This window comes from Vulpes vulpes, chromosome 13, assembly GCF_048418805.1.
Source record: "Vulpes vulpes isolate BD-2025 chromosome 13, VulVul3, whole genome shotgun sequence".
Lineage (NCBI taxonomy): Eukaryota > Metazoa > Chordata > Mammalia > Carnivora > Canidae > Vulpes > Vulpes vulpes.
Window position 1 is genome coordinate 72,447,448 of NC_132792.1, and position 22,284 is coordinate 72,469,731.

At 39.5% G+C, this 22,284-nt stretch overlaps 1 protein-coding gene across 2 annotated transcripts in view; it reads right to left on the reverse strand.

The window, feature by feature from the left end:
- XKR4 (XK related 4) overlaps nucleotides 1-22,284 on the reverse strand; it is a 436,026-nt gene that overhangs the window by 259,679 nt on the left and 154,063 nt on the right. The gene's annotated exons all lie outside the window — the stretch shown is intronic.

Genomic DNA, 22,284 nt, shown 5'->3' on the forward strand with positions numbered 1-22,284 from the left:
GTATATAGTAAATATCTGTTGAATAAGAATAACAAAAAACCCTGATTATATAATACAGTAATTTTATATAGCACACATTAAAGTATCTATGATAACACAATCAAAAGTATCAACATTACTTGCAAACTATCTTTTCCTTATGGTGCAAAATCTCCTAAACATTTTACCTTGAGACTACCATGTTTTATCATTAACCTTATTTACTGTTATGATAGAAATAAGTTCCTTTTAAGGATATTACTTTATAAAGTTCTCATATACTAGATCTCAAAATGCTGAAAAGATGACATACTTTCTTTTTCTCAAAATGAAAATGAATGACTCTAATTTATGGAGAATCTTTTACTCCCTCCATTCATTTTAATCTCATGAAGGTAAGAGAATAATGTACTCGTGATGGCAAAATCAATAGACTCATGTACTGTTTCAACAATGTCTTTTCATAATTACATATCATCCATTAGTTGATGTAATGAACATCCAATACAGGGCAGAGCCAAGCTGTACTGTTTTCCTTCTTCGGTTAATCTCTCAATCTCATTTCCATTCAAGGCCTTGCCTCCTCTTCTATTTCTCTGTCATTATTTTTTTTTTCTATAACACCATTTAAAAGAGAAACTAGGTTGTCTCAGTTTTTACGTAACTACAAACGATTCATTGAGTCAACAAATGTTTTATGAGACCATATATGGTCTTCTTGTAGAACATATATGTACCAGTAGAAGAGACAAATGCTATGAGAAGCACAAGGTGAAAGAGGCTCTTACATGAGTCTGTCATCCCAAGTTCAGAAAGTGATGAAAGATTCACCTTTTGTTAATTATAAATAATAGTCATTATAAAAACAATGAAACTATTTTTACAAAGATGGGAAAAAGTGGACAAGAAGAATAAAACCCATAAGCCCACCACACCCTCACAACCCTTGTTAACAGGTGGGTTACAATTTAATGCCTCATATCTCTTAGTTATGCTGTAGTTAAGTCTATCTATCATCTATCTATCTATCTATCTATCTATCTATCTATCTATCATCTATCATCTATCATCATCGATCACAAGGAATATGCTTCTGTTTATTAAGCCACTTCACTTTGGGAGTCGTTTGTTTCAATAGTTAGTATGCATGACCCCAACTATCATTTATTTTATTTATTTTAAAATTTATTTGAGAGAGAGAGAGAGGGAGAGAGAAAGAGCAGGGGGAGGGGCAGAGGATGAGGGAGATAGATTCCACAATGAGCAGGAGCCTAATGCAGGGGTGATCCCAGGATCCTGAGATCATGACCTGAGCTGAAATTGAGTCCAACACTCAACCAATTGAGTCCCCAGGTACCCCATGACCCTAACTAATACATGTTCTGTGTCCTACAGACAGTCACTTAAGGTTATCTGGGTCCCACTTCTTCAACTGTTAAGTGAAGATATTTCCACCGGGTTATTGAGAAAAGAAAGTAGACTTTATATAGGGACATGCTTTGTAACCTATACTGTGTCATATAAATATTAGTTACTAGCATTAGTCTCCTCATGTGCTCAAATTTTATTTATTCGTAATACCTGATAGACACTGGATGTCTGCTATATAGTAACCCATACATTTTTGGTCTCTGGTTTAAATAATCCCAATTATACTGTATTATGTGATCTTTTAGCTTCTTATAAAAAAGTTCATCTTCTTTGTTCTAGCAGTTATTAAAATATCACCTCCTCTTTGATATATTCCCCAAATGATGGGAGAAGATGTAGCAAATTCATTTTGACAATCATTGCTTGTGCATGTGAATCCTCTAATTCCTCTCACTGGGGCACTACCACACACAGAATATGCGATTTATCCCACAGGCATGCAATGTTGATGATATTTAGACATGGTATTATAATACTTCTTAATATGTGCTTTCTACCCTGTTAGAATAAAAGAAACTCAGAGAAAAAAAAATCTATGTCTCTTTAAGAGGCTCAAATGAGGGTTGGGGTAGGAGGTTGTTCTAGTGACGGAAGAATAGATAGATGGTTGTTCTGGTGATATCTCTGATACAGAATCTCAGTTTCCTGATCTTTTAATAGCAATACATGGCCACACCATCCAGAAAGTCACAAAACTTTTCATTTCTGACCCTCTATTTGAGCAATTTTCTTTTCCCCTTCTCCCTATGTATACCCTATATTTGATACTGGTTGACACTGACCCTGATGTTCACCTTTTTCAAGGTATATTGAATTTCTATCTTCTATTGAAAGAGCTGAACACTCCTCCTTTCTTGGGGTCCTGTCATTAGTAAATGTCATGGGCATCCTTTGTGCTCCATTATCCTATTTGCGACTGAAATCTGTGACCAGCCTCACTGTGGCCTTTTAAGGCAGGCCTGTCCAGTACTTCCAGTACTACGTGATGCGCTGGCGAGTAGAGAGGTAGTTCACAAAGGCAGGCCACTGGGAATGCTGGGCTTGCTCTGTCCTTCTCTTCTGCCTTCAATTCTGACAACTTGGCCTCATAACTGCTCCCAGGGTTGCCTCATCAGACTAAACCATTAGAGTTTTAATTTTCCATTTCTAACTCTCACCTTGAACATGGTTTTTATACTCTTTCTATTTTTCCTCTTTCCTTCTCTGAGTAACTCCTTCCATCCTTCAAACCTAGCTCTGGCCTTTGGGAGGTCCTGCTGGGATGGGCACACTTTGAAGCCAGACTTGGGCCATGTGGAACTTTACCTCTGGCATAATGCATAGCTGCCCCTAAATAGCATAGAGGCAAAACTGGGTTTGCCCCTGCAATAGGCACACATCTAATGCATGTTTTAAAGTAATTGTAGATCTCATGTGACATATTTGCTAGTCCTTATTTCCTGAAATTTTGGAAAATATTCAGCAGAGATGACAATCTGCCAGTGGTCCCGAAGATCATGGATCTCTACATTCAGAATATTTTTTCCATATATATATATTTTTCCTTTCCCAGAGAACTGAGATGATCCACAGATTCAGGTTCTGGAATATAATTCATCCGTCAGTACCAAAGCCCTGCTTGCTACATACCTGCTGCTTGATGGACCAAGGATAGAAACTGGCTGGTAGTGCAATACAAGAGCAATGTCCTGTGGTGAGCACCAATATAGTGGTCAAAATGAATGCTTGGAAGACATTATTTAAGACAATACAGATGGTCTGTGGAATTCTGGGAAACAGCTGCAGCAGATGGAACCATCTGGCAGCAAGCAGAGGGGACGTTTTGGGGGGAAAGCCTGAGATTCTTTATGTATATCACCAGGTCTTAGAATTGTATCTCTGGAAACAAATACAAACCATGCAGGCTATGTGTGTGTATATGTATCCATATATTCTGGTTCTATTCTCTAGAGACAGAAACAACATATGCAGAACAGAATTGATGAATAATGATCACTTTCATGTGATTATTTCAATTTACACACCAGTAGTATAAAAGTATCTGCCTTGATGACAACTTGTAGACCATGAAAATATCTTCCTTTTACAGGGTTTCTAGTTAAAATTACAAACCTCATGGAAATTCTAACATATGTTTTGTCACCTCCTCTAATTTCTCCTGACTCTGGAAAATGAACAAGGGCTAGTGGAAGGGGAGGTGGGCGGGGGGATGGGATGACTGGGTGATGGGCACACAGGAGGACACTTGACGGAATGAGCACTGGGTGTTATACTATATGTTGGCAAATCGAACTTCAATAAAAAATATATATAAAAAAGAAATTCTAACATATTTCAGACTAAGGTACTACTTAATTGTGGCTGAAACCTTGACTTTAACAATTTACCTTAAGAACAGACAGCTAAGCACACCTGTAAATAAATATACTAATGTTCTAATTACACCACAGAGATTAGTCAGGAGCCATCTGTTTATCCACATATTTATCATTCATCAAATATTTATTGAGGGCCTCTATACTTTTTTGTATATTTTTTTATTGGAGTTCGATTTGCCAACATATATAGCATAACACCCAGTGCTCATCCCGTCAAGTGCAGGGGGCCTCTATACTTAGGGCGTAGTTATGGGCAGTAGGGCACACAACAGTAAAAGAAATAGATACCTCTCATGGAAATTGTATTATGGAAAGGAAAAAAAGAACAATAAACAAACATAAAATCTGCCAGGTGTTGATAAAGGCAAAGAAGAAATATAAAGTGGGATAAGGGGAATCAAGAATGGTATAGGGATACTGAGTGAGATCCAAATAAAGTGAGGAAGTGAGCTGGGATGACATATGGAGGAAGAGCCTCCAGCCAGCAGAATAGTAAATATAAAGATCCTGAGGCCAGATCATGCCTAGTAGGTTTTTGAAACAGAAGGAAGCCACAGTAATAGGACTGAGATAAGTAAGGGAGAGGGCAATAGAAGATAGCAGGCAAGGTCAGGAGGCAGACCATGTCTAGACCAGTCTAGAAGGACTGTGCCTCACCCATAGTGCCTGTTCTGGATGGCAAAAAGTAGCATATTTTCACAAAACAACTCAGGTATGGAGGCTGCTCTGGTCTTCAACACACTGATAATTATTATTTTTCCAATTTCAATCAAGAAATTGACAAGTGGCCCTCATGGGCCTTTGGCATTTCTGCACACCTGAGTGTGACTTGATAGTCTCACTTACTCAGGCATTTGTTACAGCTGAGCACTGCACTTCAGTCTGTAATAGGAAAGGCATCAATTCTTGCATGTGGCACCTATGTTAAGTAACTAGCCACCCATGTTAAGTCACTTAACAAATTACCTGGTGATGGTTTGGAAGGTAAAAGGGAGAAAGAAATTCATGATTTGAAACAATATTTATCACACATTTTAATGGAGGATGGTGAAGATTAGAAAGAGAATATCTGGAACGCCTGGGTGGCTCATTTGGTTAAGTGTCTACTTTCAGCTCAGGTCATGATCCCAGGGTCCTGGGATAGAGGGCCCAGCATCAGTCTCCATGCTCAGCAGGGAGCCTGCTTCTCCCTCTCCCTCTGATGCCCCCCTGCTTGTGCTGTGTCAAATACATAAATAAAATCTTTAAAAAAAATCTGTAAACTGCTTTGCCATCTTTGGGTGAAAGGATGTTATATAAATAGCATTACAGTGATTACTTTAAATATGCATTATTTATATTTGCATACAATTTCAGTTTCAAAATCTTAATGATCTGTTTTTATATTTATTTCTGCCTTTTTACATAGAAAAGCAAACCTACCTACCAGATCTGAACAATCCTAAGGACGAGAGCAGGGGAGAGATTGAGAAGAACGACATCATTCATGCAAGGGAAACATAACGCGTGGGGTACAGGGCACAGCCCACAGTGACACCTTGTGATTGGCTGTATCTTCCACACTGATACTGTCACCCTACCCCCCAGTGTTCTATAGCGAGACACTGACACTCCTCCAGTGGTCCTTGTACCACTGAAGGATTTAAAGCAGAAAAGTAACCTAACGTAAAATTTTAAAGAGGTTGCTCCAGGGTTAAGATAAAGGCAGAAAGACTAGTGGGGAGAGAGGCTATGAGATGAAGGCAGGAAGGTCAGGGTGGTCAGAAGGGAGAGATTTGAAGTAAGGTAAAAAGGGAGATGATGCCAGGCACAGAGCTTGATTCTGTGCTGGCACGTGTGGGAAAGTGGGGAACCTAGGAAGGTGTCTCCCACTTTCAGGGTTTTCTACTTTAGTGAAAAAGGAGTTACTCGCCATTAGGTGCTGGCTGCTTGGACCACAACGATCCAAAGTCAGTCCCTTGGTACATCCATCGATCCCATTAGTGCCTCCTTGCCCACAACAGCTTCATGACCCCATGCCCTTGTCAGTGTGTCTTTGAAATCTAGCAGAGTTGGGTTACAATACCAGCTCTACCAATGTCTTAGCTCAGGCTGCCATAGCACATACCACAGACTGGACGGCTTAAACAATAGGCACTGCTATCTCACAGTTCCGGAGGCTGAGGAATCCAAGACTAAGGTGACGGCAGATTTGGTTCTTGGTTAGGATTCTCCTCCTGGTTGCAAATAGCCACCTTCTTGCTGGGTGTGCTCATGGAGAGACAAAGCTCTGATCTCTCCTCCTCTTCTTATAAGGACACTAGTCCTAGTGTGGGGGCTGTACCTCTGAACTCAATCACCTTCCAAGGGCCCCACCTCCCAATACCATCACACTGGGGGTTAGGGCTTCAACATAACAATGGGGGGATTGGGGAAACCACAAACATTCAGTCAATAACAACCCACTCATTAACTCTTATAGACAAGTTACCCAACCCTTTCCCATCAGATTAATGGGAAAATAATATCTCCTTTACATATTTGTTGCATGGATTAATTTTGGCAACTTAGATGAAAGATCTGTTCAGAGAAGAGGTTAATCAGTGCCAATGGCATTCTCTTTAACATGCTTCATTAATGAATTAATTTACTTATCAACATCCTGCTTGCTTATATACTCACAAAACATTTACATGCATGTTCTCCATTAAGACTGTGCCAAGTCAAACTCATTTTAAAATTGATCTAAGGCAGTTTTCAGAAGAAACCTGGGAAATGTTGGTTTTGATCTTGTTTATCAAAGTTCCTCAAACTAGTGCTCTCATGATCTCTCATTTTAATAAAACTAATAACTCTCTTCCATGGAAAAGACTGATTACAATCTAAAAGGAGATACTTTGTACGAATATATCCTTTTTTTTTTTCTAAACCAAGTCTTCTCTTCCACAGTGGAGAGAAGTTAATATTACCAGCAATGTCTCATATTCCACAGGAGTGACCCTTTTGCCTATTAATAACCAAAACCTATTTTTAAAATTCCTTGCATTTCCCATCCCCCATGGAGAGTCAGTGTGGTATTTACAGAAGGAAATCTGCTCAGTTGACTGTTTCCAAATCCCTGAGTTTCAAACCAATTTTATTTTCAAAGAAAGCTTGAGTCTTTATTTTGCATGTTTTGCATGAGCCTAGAGAATGAATCTGAAAGGCTGCCAAAGGCCAGCTTCCATCAATTTTTAAAATCCTGACAGTTTTGTTTCTATTACTCTTCAGAAAAAGAAGGGTTGGCTTAGGTGCAAAGGAACTCAAAATAGAAGATCTTTAAGCTAAACCTTGTTGGATCAATACTTACACCTGTAGAGGAAGGCAATCCTTTTACCATCACAGAAAGAAGCAAAATCTGAAAAGTGTCCCTGACATTAGAAAACACATTTTGGGTTATCTTGAGAATGTCAGGCCTGGCTAGATCTGTAAGGGGTAAAACCTAGAAAGTTAGACCTTTAGAGAACTTTGAGGTCACTCGCACTGACCCACTTGTTTCCAAGGTAAGAAAACTTAATTTCAAAGAAATACTATGATGCTTTCCCAAAGCCACATGTTTAGTAATTGTCAGCATGAGAACCCAAGTATTCTGATGCCTGGTCCACAACCTATTCCTCTCTACCTTTCCTTTCCTCTCCTTTCTTCCCTTTAAAATAATCTGGCTTTCCTAAAGTCTCAAATCCCTAGGTATAATGAGACAAACACTAAGCATCTTTTCCAAACCTTTTGGAGAAATAAATTCAACACTTCTAAAGCAAAACAGACTTGTATTATTTATTGACCAGTTTAACTGAGATCATAATAGATGATGGAATAGAAATGAAGCTCCATGAAAAGCTTTAGAAGAAAACTGTAAAAGGAGAAAGGTACCAGATCAGCTGGAGAATTTTCGTTTTATGGAATAGTCAGAACAAAGAGTAAACAGCCATTAGGAAAATTATAGGAATGCTTTACCCACTTTTCAGCAAGTATTCACTAAGTACGAACTTCTGAGGCTTACACTGTGGTGTAAGGAGGAATAGACAGCAAACAAGATAAAGAAGTAAACAGAGAATCCCAGATATTGGTGAGTGCTAAGTAGGACACATGAAGAGGGGAAGGGCAACAGGACATTTCATACATCTGTCGAGGACATGTGTGGGTGTTGTGTGAAATTGTTTATAGGTTGGCTAAGGCAAGCCTCATTGAGATGTTGTTTGAAAAAGGTCTGACAAGAATGAGGTTCAATTAAGTTTAATAAGAATTTCTCATTTCTAAATAATATAGGATATTAAAATTCAGAACTATTAATTAATATAAGCCCTCATTCTACACTAAAATGTGCCATACAAATAACCAGATAAGAGGATCAATGATTTTTTTTAAAGATTTTATTTATTTATTTGAGAGAGAAGGAGAAAGAAAAAAAAAGAGGGGGGGCATGAGATATCTTTTTTCCCAAAAAGAGGGAAAGGGCAGAAGCCGACTCCTTGCTGAGCAGGGAGCCCATACAGGCTGAATCCTGGGACCCTGGGATCATGACCTGAACCAAAGGCAGAAACTTAACCCACTGAGCCACCCAGGAGAATAGGGCTAATGATTTACACCACTGAAGAGCCTTGGAAGAAATAAATTCACACCTTCAACTCTGCACATGTTTCATCCTCACAGGCATCAAGGGGGAGCCCTCACCCACTCAGAGCCGCTGTACCTCCTTGCAGCCTGGCTGTCTGAAGAGCTCCGGGCCAGCAGGGGGGATGGTGTTAGATCACAACCCCATCTTGCCTCTTCCCTAACAGCTCAATTACCTTAGACAGACTTCACTAATTCACTGAACCCCAGAGCCTCATCCACAGCAGGGTAGCATGGATTAAATCCAGTAATAAAATATTAGAAGCTACCATTCACATAGTGTTTAATAAATGCCAGACAGTGTTAAGCCCTTTATGTACATTATCTAAGTCAGTGCTCATGACTAAACCAGGCATTGCTGTTGCCATTTCACAAACACGGAAGCCAAGGGCTAGAAGGGTTAAACATGTTTCTCAGGAATGGTCTGAACCTAGAATCATGCAATTGAAGCTGAGGATCACCACTGGGCCCACCCTCTGCCCAGTGTTCTCTCTAGAGATGCAGGTGAAGCTCAGAAGGAGCTTGGTCAATGTTCACTTCATCTTCTCCCCCCTCATTCACTGTGTAGTAGGATATGGTGGCTTAAGGAATCACAGGCATTTCCAAATGTGACAAGTGTCCCTACGAGTGAGTACTTGCCACTGAGAAAAGGAACATCCAAGCCACCGACCTGAGGAGAGCCCTCTTCATCAGCAATGCAATGAGTTTAGTGAGTTACTCAAGGTTGTATCTGTTTAATGTTTGTGACACTTTGCTCTACAATCTAGAAAAAATAATGTAGGTAAAGACTAGAAAGGTCTGTAGGGACCCCAAACTTCCTGCTAAATCCTGAGTGCAAAGGGTCAGGAGAGGTATGAGTTTTCTGAAATCACTCTAAAATTCAGCTAAAAGTGAATAGTCTGATGAGGAAAATGTAATAAATGCCCAAGAAGATGGAGAAGAGATGGAAAAGGAGAAGGGGAAGAAAAAGGAGAGGGACCTGGAGGCTGATGGAGAAAGAGGGTACAGGAAGAAAGGGCTAGGTAGGGTATTTAGCCACATAATGCAGTCTGCCCTCCTTCCACCCAGTGCCCTAACACTCCAGGTATGGGGCAGGCTGAGGAAGATCTTCAGTTGGAGCCTGAAATGGTGGGTCCCTCAGGCGAATCACCTTCTGCGCTGACGAATCCATACAAAGGGTATCAGTGCTTTTAGGCAAGGATCTGTCCCCCACAGTCCAAATGCCTTTCCCGTAAGATGTGGGCACAGCCATGTGGAGGGGACTGACTGATGTACACTGTATACCACCTGGGTGAAGAGCCTTTTAAAAAGATTATGCATATATGTCTTAAGTAGAATAGGGAGAAACTTCTCTTTGTGCCCCAAATAGAGCCAAAGAATGTTGGAGGAGTACTACTTCATAGTCAAAAATCGCAACTGAATCTCATCCCAGGAAAAGTAATAGGGAGTGGAGCTGTCCTGCTCCAGTGTAGCTGGCAGCCTGCGGACACTCTGCAGTGAGGAAGCCCCTCCGTGGTCAGCTCACTGGGGACCATACCCGCACCGGGATGGCCTGGAAGGCTCAAGGTCTTTGGCAAGAGCTGCAAGCAGGGCAGCTAAAATTTAGTGCATTGTGACTGTGTCTTTCTCCTGTATCATGAAATTTCAGTCTCATTGTGATGAAACAAACTAGGGGTGGTGGAAGGGGGGAGGAGGGCGGGTGTTGGAGGGGAATGGGTGACGGGCACTGAGGTGGACACTTGACGGGATGAGCACTGGGTGTTTTTCTGTATGTTGGTAAATTGAACACCAATAAAAATTAATTAAAAAAAAAATAAAAAATAAATAAAAAATAAAATAGCAAAAAAAAAAAAAAAAAAAAAAAGAAATTCAGTTTGCTGCCCGACAAAGAGAAGGTGGTAGTCTTCAATTTGGGAAATTCTAAACCAATCTGTTTTTACCATGGCTTGTCCCATTCCCTGGGGGCTACACACTTACTTCACCAGTCTGCTCAGTCTCTGAGCTATGAAGTTTGGTGTTTATAGGGGATAGCAAGGAAGTGGCATGCACTCTGGAAGCCCATTCCCCACAGGTGCTCAAGTAGTAGTAAAATACAAGTGATTATTAATTAAATAATAGTAATAATTGTTCATTATGGAGTATTTACTCATTGCTAGACATTGGGCTAAGTGTTTTACCCACATCTTTCTAATTTCGCCTACCACACCTCTGAGAGGTCAATGATGACATTATCCTGCCTTTGGATTTGACACAACTGGGACACAGCGGTTAAGGTGCCTTGCCCAGGGTCATCAGCTCAGGACCCAGTGTTGGAATTTGAACCAGACTTGTCTGCTCCTGTTTAGAGCCTGTGGCCGGAACCATGGCACTGGCCACTCCTTATCTTGTAGAGCTGCTGCTGGGTATGCACTGGTGGTGGGAAGAAGCCTGGTGGCCAATGGAAGGGGAACCTCAGAGAGAACAGAGGTGTTTGAGGAAGGCAAGTACAACCTGAGAAACATTTTAAAAGTCAAAGAGGCTCAAAGGAAACATCAGAATGCAGAATTAGACATTTTTCTTTTTCTGAGTCCTTAATTTGAGAGTGACTCCCCACTGCACCAGTGCAATATTAATAAAGTGTCACCTACCTGAAAACACCCATAAAAGTTCCAAATGGAAACCCATGTGTATTTGATGTACACGTATAATGTATAATACTGATTCTGTATATATTTGAATGAAAGTTTGTTTCCCTACTTGACTTGAAGAAAAACAGAAAGGGATTGCTGGGGATTTTTAATCCATTCTGCAAATGAGTGGCCAGGATCATCTTCAGATTCTCATGAACAGGAATTCTTTCTTTTCCCATGAGATCTCTGACCTCTCTGTCTGTCTCTACTGCCCTCTCTTCCCTCTACTCCCCTCTTTCTTTCCTTTTATAAATCCCTATTCTTTTCTCTCTTTAGAAATATCTGATTTTTAGATATTAGACTGTGGATATACATTTATTGAATGAACTCTTTTGATGCCATTCTTTATTTTAAAATTTTGTGGTGGACTTCTTCTTCTAATTCTCAAAGAAAGCCCCAGGAAATTCAAAGCAGTTATAAATAGGCCCTGATCCTACCTTCATTGAGTCAATGTCCTACTTATGTTATATAACCATGTCAACCAGTCATTGTTTACACCACCAGGCTATCTCAGAAGTGAAATCCCAGCCTTCTTGGTGCAGGTAATCCTATCTCTCTGGTCCAAATCTCTTCTCTGAGACTTATGCTCAAATGCTGCCAGCATCCAGGGGGCACCTCAAACTCACTTCATCACTTCTACGACTAAAACCCATTCCTCCTTCGGCATTCTCTCTTTCAGTGGATAAAATAATCTTGCTATTAGCCATGCAAGCTAAAAACATCAAATTGTCTTAAACTCCTGTTTCAACTAAATTCCAATATCCCACCAATCACCAATTTCTGCCAATACTATTTCCTAAATATTTCCCAAATTACTAACCCCTGTCCATCCCAACCTCCATGGCACTAGTTTCCAGTTTCTCAGACTACAGTTGACCCTTGAACAACATGGGTTTGAATCATGCTGGCCAACTTACATGTGGATTTGTGTGTGTGTGTGTGTGTGTGTGTATACAATACAATATTGTAAATGTATCTTCTCTTCCTTAAGATTTTCTTAATAGTAGTTTCCTTTCCCTAACTTATGTTATTGTAAGAATATGGTATATAACACATATAAAATATGTGTTCATCGACTCTTTATGTTATCAGTAAAGCTTCTGGTCAACAGTAAGTGATTAGTAGTCAAGTTTTGGGGAGTCAGGGTGTGTGTGGGTGCTCAGTTCCTTCAGTGTCCGACTGTTGGTTTCAGCTCAGGTCATGATCTCAGGGGTCATGGGATGGAGCCCCACATCAGAGCTGCGCTCAGTAGGGAGTCTGCTTGAGAATTCTCTCCCTCTGCCCCTCCCCTACTTGAGCTCTTGCTCTCAAGTGAATAAATATTTTTAAAAGGTTTTGGGGAGTCAAAATTACATATGGATTTTCAACTGTATGGAGGATTGGTGTGCCTAATCACCATGTTATTCAAGGGTCAACTGCAATTGCCAACACAATCCCTCAATGGTTGCTCAGACCCAGTCCAGTCTTCTTCAAATCCATTCCCCACACAGCTTCTATGGGATTTCACTCAAAATTCAGTCTGATCATGGAACTCCTTGGCATAAAACTTTTCAGGGCACCAACTATCTATGGAATAAAGTTAATCCCATTCATGAGATCCAGAGGGGCTAAGTCCAACAACATAAACTTCTATGAAGTCTCCACCTAATTTTGTTGAGTAATTTTATCCTGAGATGTCTTTACCCTGTCCTGTCCTACTCAACACTCCTTCCCCATAACGCCCAACCTTCTTATCCACCCCAACTCTCATGTCACCCTCCAACTTTCCTGACTTATTGACACTTTCACACTCTGCTTAGGCACAACTCCTCCTAGAAAACATGCCCCTTCCCCATCCTCTGCTCCCATAGCATATCCTGGGCACATCTCCATCATTGCATTTCTCTCTCTCTATTGTGATTATCTGACTATGTGTCTCTCGTACTCTTTGCCTGTAAGCTCATTAAGGGCAAGACACATCCATCTGATGCTTTCTATCTCTAGTGACTAGAATTTATCTGAGGTGTAATGAAATTCATTTTTATCTCTCTGGTTCCCACTACAGGTAATTAGACTATCACAGCTCACATAATTCATGACTTCACAAGCTTAAAATCAGAGCCTCTCCTTCAATTCTTAAGGTCAGAATCTTCTATTCATGGAAGCTTTGTTTAGTGGTTTACTTCAATGTTTAATTATACATTTTATACATAAATAGCTGTGTGTATAATTATTATCAAGTAATACATTACTTATTACTATACATCACTCTTTAAATTTATTTTTCTATCACTAAGCATGCACTGATTGTTTTCTTTATGCTTTAAACAACACTGTCACTGCTGAGAATCCCAAAGTGAAAAACTCAGTGTTTGCCCTCATGATATTTACAACAAGGTATTTAATGATTAATTTGGTAAAAATAAAAATTGTTGTGGTATACACTAGAACATGTGGAGGAAATGATGATGGCAGTTAATGAATGCTAGGTAGATCGTTTGCAAAGTGCTACATTCATTAAATGCTCATTATATAGCAGAAATTATTGTAGGTACTTTATATATTTTCTTTCTAGTCCTTGCTATATGCTCTAGGAAGTAAAATAACTTGCCTAAGTTAGCAGAATTTAAAACCAGGTCTTACCAGATTTAAAAACACAGATACTGGATAGTGATATTCAGAACCAGCAAAGAACACACACACAACGATTGAAGTTTTCTCTAAAGAGCTTATGAATGCAATAGTGGAGATGTGCAGATACCTAATGAAAATGGCACATTTATGCTCAAGCAAATTGTGCAGAATAATTAAAAACTTATTAGCTGTGCTTGGTTTTGGCTTCCATTTTGCAAACGGGATGTGGCAATGCTGGTTCTTTCATGGCACCCAGAAGCCCAATTTGGCTGTCAGGTATGACCTTGGCTAGTACAGAATACGTATCATTACTTCATATACAATTTGTTGGTATATGAAATCTTTCAATATTGGAGGCTTTTGGGGAGAAGTAGTAAGAGGAGACCTTGGTAATCAGGAAGTTTATAATTACTGAATAAAGCAATTGAAAGTTATAGGAAATCACGTGGAGGCTGGGCTCCTCCTATTGGGGCAGGGAGCACAGCAAGGGGCTGGGAAGCAGAATGAGTGGCTGATTTCAGTTAGCATTGGATTTTCAGGTTCATGGGGACAAATTTGGCATACTTCTTCCCCAGTTTCGAGTATAATATGAGCCCCAGCACCAGGGAAATGACTGACTTGGGGCCTTTCTGCTATTAATGTTGTCTTTATAAAAGCATGAGCATTCTTTTCTGTTTTGGAATGAATCACTTGTTTCATGAGATTATTTGGCAAGGCATTGTAGGGGGCCCTTTATAGATTTTGCTTGGAAAAAGAAATGCACTTGAAGTTTGTACTTTGTCCTGTACTCTTTGAACTGCTATACACCCAATCCATGACAACAGTGTGTAATGAAAGAGGAGTGTACCAAAGGTGACAAGATTATACACACTGATTATTTGGTTCAAACAAGCCATTCCAGTGTGTTTAAAATTCATTCAGACCCATTCTTCCAGAAACCTTGCAAGAGAATAATAATTTTTCAAATTTGGAAAGGAAGAGAATCTGAGAGCAGAGAGATAGCACCTCATCTTCCACCCTCCCTCACTCCACCCTCTCTCTTTTAACACGACACAGAAGGAAGAAAGACTCAACTGAAAAATATAATCTATATCAATTTAACAAGTTCACTGCAGGAAGCACTTTCACTTGTTGAAGAAAAAGATAGGACCAAGTGAAAATGGTAGAGGAAAGACAAGGTGTATTGAGGAATATAAGATGATCTTTGAGAGGTCCTAGCCAAACAAAACAGTGTCACAAAGACAATAACTCCTCCGCCCCTGACTGTGATCTTCTCTGAATAAAAAGTGACTTGCTGTCTGCATTAAAGTTCATCATAAATCTTTGAGAGAAGACTCTTGGAATAAGAGGCAGTCTAGACAGTGCCTGAGAACTAACATTATAGAACTTGCTGGCCTTTCTTTTCCTTAATGGTCAGTCTGAAAAAAAATTATGGTGTTGAATATTATTTCCTAGTACTTCAATTTTTCCTATAAAAATAAGCCCAGTAAGAACTAACATGACAGTTACCAAAAAAGCATGCTTCCCTACCACCTGTATAATAAATGGTATAAATACATTGTTTAGAACAATGAGTTCATGCTCATTCTGATCCTCCTAGGCTACTGTATTAAAATCAAATAAAGGGTAACGGACTTCCCTCATGGTTTAGAGATTTAGATCTTGATTTTTTAAACTCATTTTGTGGATTTTTTTCCCCCAAATCATCAAGCTTCTAAATATCTAATAAGAAACATCCACTTACTATTTCCCAAAGAGATATGGGTCTATAGGACCCTTTCTTTCCTAGCTTCATAACTACTGATCTCATTCAATCGTATTTAATGCCTAAAGAGAGTTAATAGGTTGACAGTGGCAGCAAAGACAACACTCCATACAAAACCCTACAGAAGAGCTAGTTGCCACTTAAATGTAATTTGAAATTCAACATCCTCTTTAATGTTCAGCAGCTGAAAACTGTCTCTGACTCCATTTACCTTGACCTTAAATGAATGTGGATTATTTCCAGAGATCTGGATAACACCAGGAAATGATAACATTGGTGAGAGCCAGTAATAGAAAAGGACCATACCTATACCTACACCCATAATTATACTTATAACTCTACCTATTCTTATTCCAATTCCTATAGCTTCTTGAGGGTATATCTGGTTCTCTTTTGGATCCTTAAAACTGCCACAGTCTACTCAATAAAAATTGTGGAATCTGTGAATATATTGCTCTTCCAGAATTAAGAATGAATTATGATGACCACAGAAAGTGGCATAATACCAATTTGCTGTCACAGTTACCAATAACAAGGCTTACATTGTTTTAAGGGAAAGGATTATTTATTATAATGGATCACCTAGTATGTACTAAGTCCTGTCTTCATTTCTATTTTAATTGAACATCATAAAATTGATATTTATAGTTGATACTATTTTTTCTATTTCAAACAATATGATCAGAAGTCAACGAATATATTTAGGTATTAGAAAGTCAAAATGGTGAAATGACACCTATTAAAACCTTTTTAATTTATGAGCCAGTTGAGCCAGGTAGGACGTACTAGATGAACTGAGATGATTCTGGGTCAGGCGCATGCAAGGTGAATCTAGGTATTCTCAGAGGAGTGAGGGCACTCATCCAGTGTCCTTAGAGAAAAGTCTCTTACGAAGCTCTAAATTAAACATCCAAAGATACAGAATCAGGGCATCCAGAGCCAGAGTGTGAAAAAGCAAATAAAAAAGGAGAGTCAGATGACCTGTTTCTGTGGACATTCCTCAGGATCTATGGATTTCTTTACAATATATGTGAGTCATTCCGTCATGTTATTGTTGGAAGAGAGATAATTTTAGTTTTATGTGTGGAAACGAATGTGCTGCATTCTTTCTGAAAAAAAAAAGTGGGTTCCTTGATTCACATGTAGTCATCGTTAAGCTGTCTCTAAAGTTCACACTTTTAAAATATCCATAATAACTCTCTAGCCAAACCGTCAGAATCTCTGAAAGAATCACGAAATTTTAAAATGACCTTGAAAATATGTATTAACTCAAATGCTATTCAGATTGTACTGAATAAGAAAAGCATGATAAAACTTGCTAATGCCAAAAAAAGGAGTTAACTTTTCAGAGAATTTCTCTGATACAGAAGATATAAAGAATTAATAAGTAATTAATTGTTTTAGTTACTGAAGTGTTTAATTTCCTACTCACATTCTTATACATTAGAATATTTCAAGTCAAATTGTGCTATTTAACAATGTGTAATTCCATGTATAAACAAAAGTAGTCGATATGGATATAAAATAAGTATCAGAAGAGTTCACACATTAATTCTACAGAATCCCAAGTCTAAATAGGACACTAAATTTGATGTGGCTACATCACTGGCTAGCTGTAAACTCAGTCTATTTCACCTTTATAGAAGTCTCTATGGATATTTTCTGGTGCTTCCTTAACTAATGTTTAGTATGATGGAGATACCAGACAATTGGAAAGAATATGACCTATTATGAGGGAAGTCCCAAAACTTAAGACTCAAATGGCAATTTGAAATTGTCAATCCATAAGCCACATGTGCAGCATCATGCTCTTGGTCTAGGAATGGAATCAGCCCACTGGGTGGATGGGGATCCACCACTATGTAATGAGAACCAGGAATTCAGAGACTCAACTGAGAGTTCCCATAAAGTCAGGCTGAGGCAGCCATCTTGACAATGTCTAACTTGAGTGGACAAAGCCAGTCTACAGAGAGAACAATGATGCTTCCATGAACAATAACAACAACAAAAGACACCAAAGCCCATGAGGTTCTAGCAAAAGGGGCAAAGGGGGAAAGAATCATTGCTTTAACTCTAATGACTTCCCAGTTTCAGATTTATCTCTTCATGGGTATTGACCATATTCAAATCCTTGAATTGTATGACTTACCCCTTTTGTTAGCTTAAGTCAGTTTCATTTTAGTATAACCAAACAGTTCCTGATCAGAATGTCAGCTTCACAAAAGTGGAGGCATTGCCTATTTTAACAATGACTTAAGAGCCACACTTAGCAATAAACAAAGATTTTTGAATGAAATGACTACACAGAGAGAAACAAATTGCACCAAAGGAATCTGAGAAGGATAAGGTACATGAAGGTAGAAGTGAAAAAAGGCCTTCAATCCTGGGTAGGACTTACGTAACAAGAGAAGTTTTAGGCCAACGGTGACACCAGTAAAATGTTTCAGATTTGTATTTAACCAACATTTAGTATGCACCTATGACCCAGGAGTGGTACTAAGGGATTTTAGACATAATTAACAGAGTAGATCACTTTGCAGTTATGCCTCAGTGCCTTAATCTTACCTTAAAAATACTATCTTCCTTTGCCAATTCTAGGTCCCAGAAGGCTTGTCTTTAAGTCTCCACCGAGACGTGATCATAAAGTAGCATATGAAAAAGAATGGCTCACAAGTCAGTATGGGATAACATTGCTCAAGGCCACCAACTCTGAAACTACAGGCTGCCTACCCTGGTCATTGTAGCATTTTATATATATTTCAAATTAACAGGGATAGAAGTGAGCCTAGAAAAAGCAGAGGACAACAAGAAATAAAAGTTTACCTTATGTGAAGAAATATTAAGTTTAAGAATACGCTGATACATATATCTACTTGTATGAGAACATTTAAATTATTTACATGCAGGTGCCCCTATGAAACATGCAAAAAAGTCCTGAAGATAAATGAAGCAGAGTAAATATATGAGTACTTTGTGAAGTAAAAAGTCTCTGTATGAACACAAGGCACTTTTATTGTTATATATTATTTTGATATGCAATAAAATATTCATCACTGAATGAGAGACATGGAAGGAAAAGCTGTGTGTAATGCAATTTGACTTTCAAACTTGGCTGACATGTCTGCTACTCCTGAGCTATGATGGTAGTAGTAGCAATCACACGTATGTATGAATGCCAAATAACGGAAATTACATTACAGAACAGAAGATGAATGCTCTTTGGTGGGAATGAATCAGCTCTTTAGAAAGTATATATAGTATGAAATAAGTCAATCGGAGAAAAGCAATCATCATATAGTTTCACTCATACGTGGAATATAAGAAATAGTGAAAGAGATTATAAGGGAAAGGAAGGAAACTGAGTGGGGAAAAATTAGAGAGGGAGACAAACCATGAAAGACTCCTAACTCTGGGAAACAAACAAAGGGTTGCAGAAGGGGATGTGGGTGGGAGGATGTGGTAACTGGGTGAGGTGATGGGCACTAAGGAGGGCACCTGATGGTGTGAGCACTGGGTGTTATACTATATGTTGGCAAACTGAATTTGAATAAATTTTTTTTAAAAAGAATTGTATGCCATATAGTATTGTATGCCAAGGGAAAGGAAAAATTAAAAGCAGTTTAGAAACTGGGCTTCATGTGAAGGATGACAAGTGTCCCCAGGAGAGGCTTCCAGGCTCTCTCCATTGGATCTTTGGTAGGGGTAAATAAGAAGAAAGAAAGCAATATAAGTAGTCTGATTCTGGTTACTCAAAGTAGCTCAGGAGAGCTCTGTGGCTCATAAGAGAAAGGATAAAGCACTGTACTTGTAACTGGGAACTACAGAGAGGCCAGATCTTTCATCTGGCAGAGAAGGCAAGGTGAATGGAGGCATGAGGAGACCAAGGAGTTTCAGCACCATCTCCCTGAGTGGTTAGTTAGTTAGTCAGGTCCATGTTAAGAGAATATGGATCTTAGAGATGGAGAGCCTCATGTTCCACTCAACTCTATCACTTGTGGACTGTATTGGCCCAAGAAAGACATTTAATTTCTTAGACTTGGTTTCTTCATCAGAAAAATGATAACAATAATACTTTTCACCCTAAGCAAGGAATTCTCAAAGTCAAAAGAGCTCAACTTTATGGTCAACTAATATACGACAAAGCAGGAAAGACTATCCACTGGAAAGAAGACAGTCACTTCAATAAATGGTGCTGGAAAAATTGGACATCCACATGCAGAAGAATGAAACTAGACCACTCTCTTACACCATACACAAAGAAAAACTCAAAATGGATGAAAGATCTAAATGTGAGACAAGAATCCATCAAAATCCTAGAGGAGAACACAGGCAACACCCTTTTTGAACTCGGCCACAGTAACTTCTTGCAAGATACATCTATGAAGGCAAGAGAAACAAAAGCAAAAAATGAATTATTGGGACTTAATCAAGATAAAAAGCTTCTGCACAGCAAAGGAAACAGTCACCAAAACTAAAAGACAACCTACAGAATGGGAGAAGATATTTGCAAATGACATATCAGATAAAGGGCTAGTGTCCAAGATCTATAAAGAACTTATCAAACTTAACAGCAAAGAAACAAACAATCCAATCATGAAATAGGCCAAAGACATGAACAGAAATCTCACAGAGGAAGACATAGACATGGCCAACAAGCACATGAGAAAATGCTCCGCATCACAGGCCATCAGGGAAATACAAATCAAAACCACAATGAGATCCCACCTCACACCAGTGAGAATGGGGAAAATTAACAAGGCAGGAAACAACAAATGTTGGAGAGGATGCGGAGAAAGGGGAACCCTCTTGCACTGTTGGTGGGAATGTGAACTGGTGCAGCCACTCTGGAAAACTGGGTGGAGGTTCCTCAAAGAGTTAAAAATAGACCTGCCCTACGACCCAGCAATTGCACTTTTGGGGATTTGCCCCAAAGATACAGATGCAGTGAAATGGCAGGACACCTGCACCCCAATGTTTATAGCAGCAATGTCCACAATAGCCAAACAGTGGAAGGAGCCTCGGTGTCCATCGAAAGATGAATGGATAAAGAAGATGTGGTCTCTGTATACAATGGAATATTCCTCAGCCATTAGAAACGACAAATACCCACCATTTGCTTCGATGTGGATGGAACTGGAGGGTATTATGCTGAGTGAAATAAGTCAGTCGGAGAAGGACACACATTATAAGGTCTCATTCATTAGGGGAATATAAGAATTAGTGAAAGGGAATAAAGGGAAAGGGGAAAAAATGAGGGAAAATATCAGTGAGGGTGACAAAACATGAGAGACACCTAATTCTGGGAAACGAACAAGGGGTAGTGGAAAGGGAGGTGGGCGGGGTTTTGGGGGATTGGGTGATGGGCACTGAGAGGGGCACTTGGCGGGATGAGCATTGGGTGTTATGCTATATATTGGCAAATTGAACTCCAATAAAAAATTTTTTTTAAAAAAGAGCTCATAATACTTGGAAAACCACTTTCAAAATAGGTGTTATAAAATCCATCACTGAGCAAAAATCCTTTGAGGAGTCCAAGGGCAAGTTTGGGATCAAGCAGTTTGGGAAATGGCAGGAAAAGGGGGCACACTCCCAAATAATTCCAGGGAAGCTTTAGCTCATAGCCCTTCTGTCTTCCCATGTACACTAACCACTCGATGAACCTCAGGCTTTGTTGGCCACTTGGAGACACATTTTCTTAATTTTTTAAAATTTTTTTTTAATTTTTATTTATTTATGATAGTCACACAGAGAGAGAGAGAGAGGCAGAGACGTAGGCAGAGGGAGAAGCAGGCTCCATGCACCGGGAGCCCGACGTGGGATTCGATCCCGGGGAGACACATTTTCACTTTCAGAACTCCCCTCATTATTCATATTAACCCAATTTCTCCCCTTTGGCTTAAAAATATTGATGGGGGGCAAGGAAAGAGGGAAAAGACAATAGCAGTACTCAAGCATTTTTCTTGGCCGTGGTCTCTAAAGAATGCCCTTGTCTTAACCTTACCCTCTTGGATTTTATGAATTCTCTCCAGACACGAAGGTGTCTTATCCCTCCCTCTGCAGGTCTGCACTCAGCTCACCCTGGGGAATCTCCTCCCAGAAATCCAGGACTTAGTGAGTAAAGAGGAATCTCCATGGTGCCCTGGGTGGTGGATGTGGCAGCTCTCATTCTTATGTTGCAAATGAATAAGTTTGGAGCTAAAAGATTGAGTGACTGATTCAAAGAACCACACTATGAGTCACTGTTGAAGTTGAACATGGAATCTAAATCTCTTCAATTTGGACTCAAAGTTCAATGAGGTCTTACTGAGGCCCAGAAACTCCCCAGGATGCTCACTAGTCTCAATAGTTGTTGGAGGAATTTGCTTTGTATATCCTGGTTTGAGGAACAGAGGAAAATTTACATGTCCCATATTAATTGTATATCTGGTGGACAGAAGAAAACCTTTCAAGGAATTAGAATGAGGAAACCTTCTGTTCTAAAAGCCACAAAGAGCTGATCAATACATTTCGTCTATCTGCAAGTACAACTGACCACAAATAGATGAGACCAGTATATTCTTTCATCCCTTTCTCCAAATTATGTTCTGGCTGTGACATACTCAGGAAACCACACCATATTCTCTTCATCCACCCTCCCTTGCTCTCTGTGCTTTCCTAATGACCTGCCTCAGATTGTGTCCATTGCTACTGAGCATCAGGCAACAGAAGATTCTCATCCACACTAACCTGGCTCAGCCCTCCTGCAGACCCTCCTGTGCATCTTCACTTCAACAGTGTATGACAGATAACCATTAGGTTCTTGGGATGCAACAATGAACAA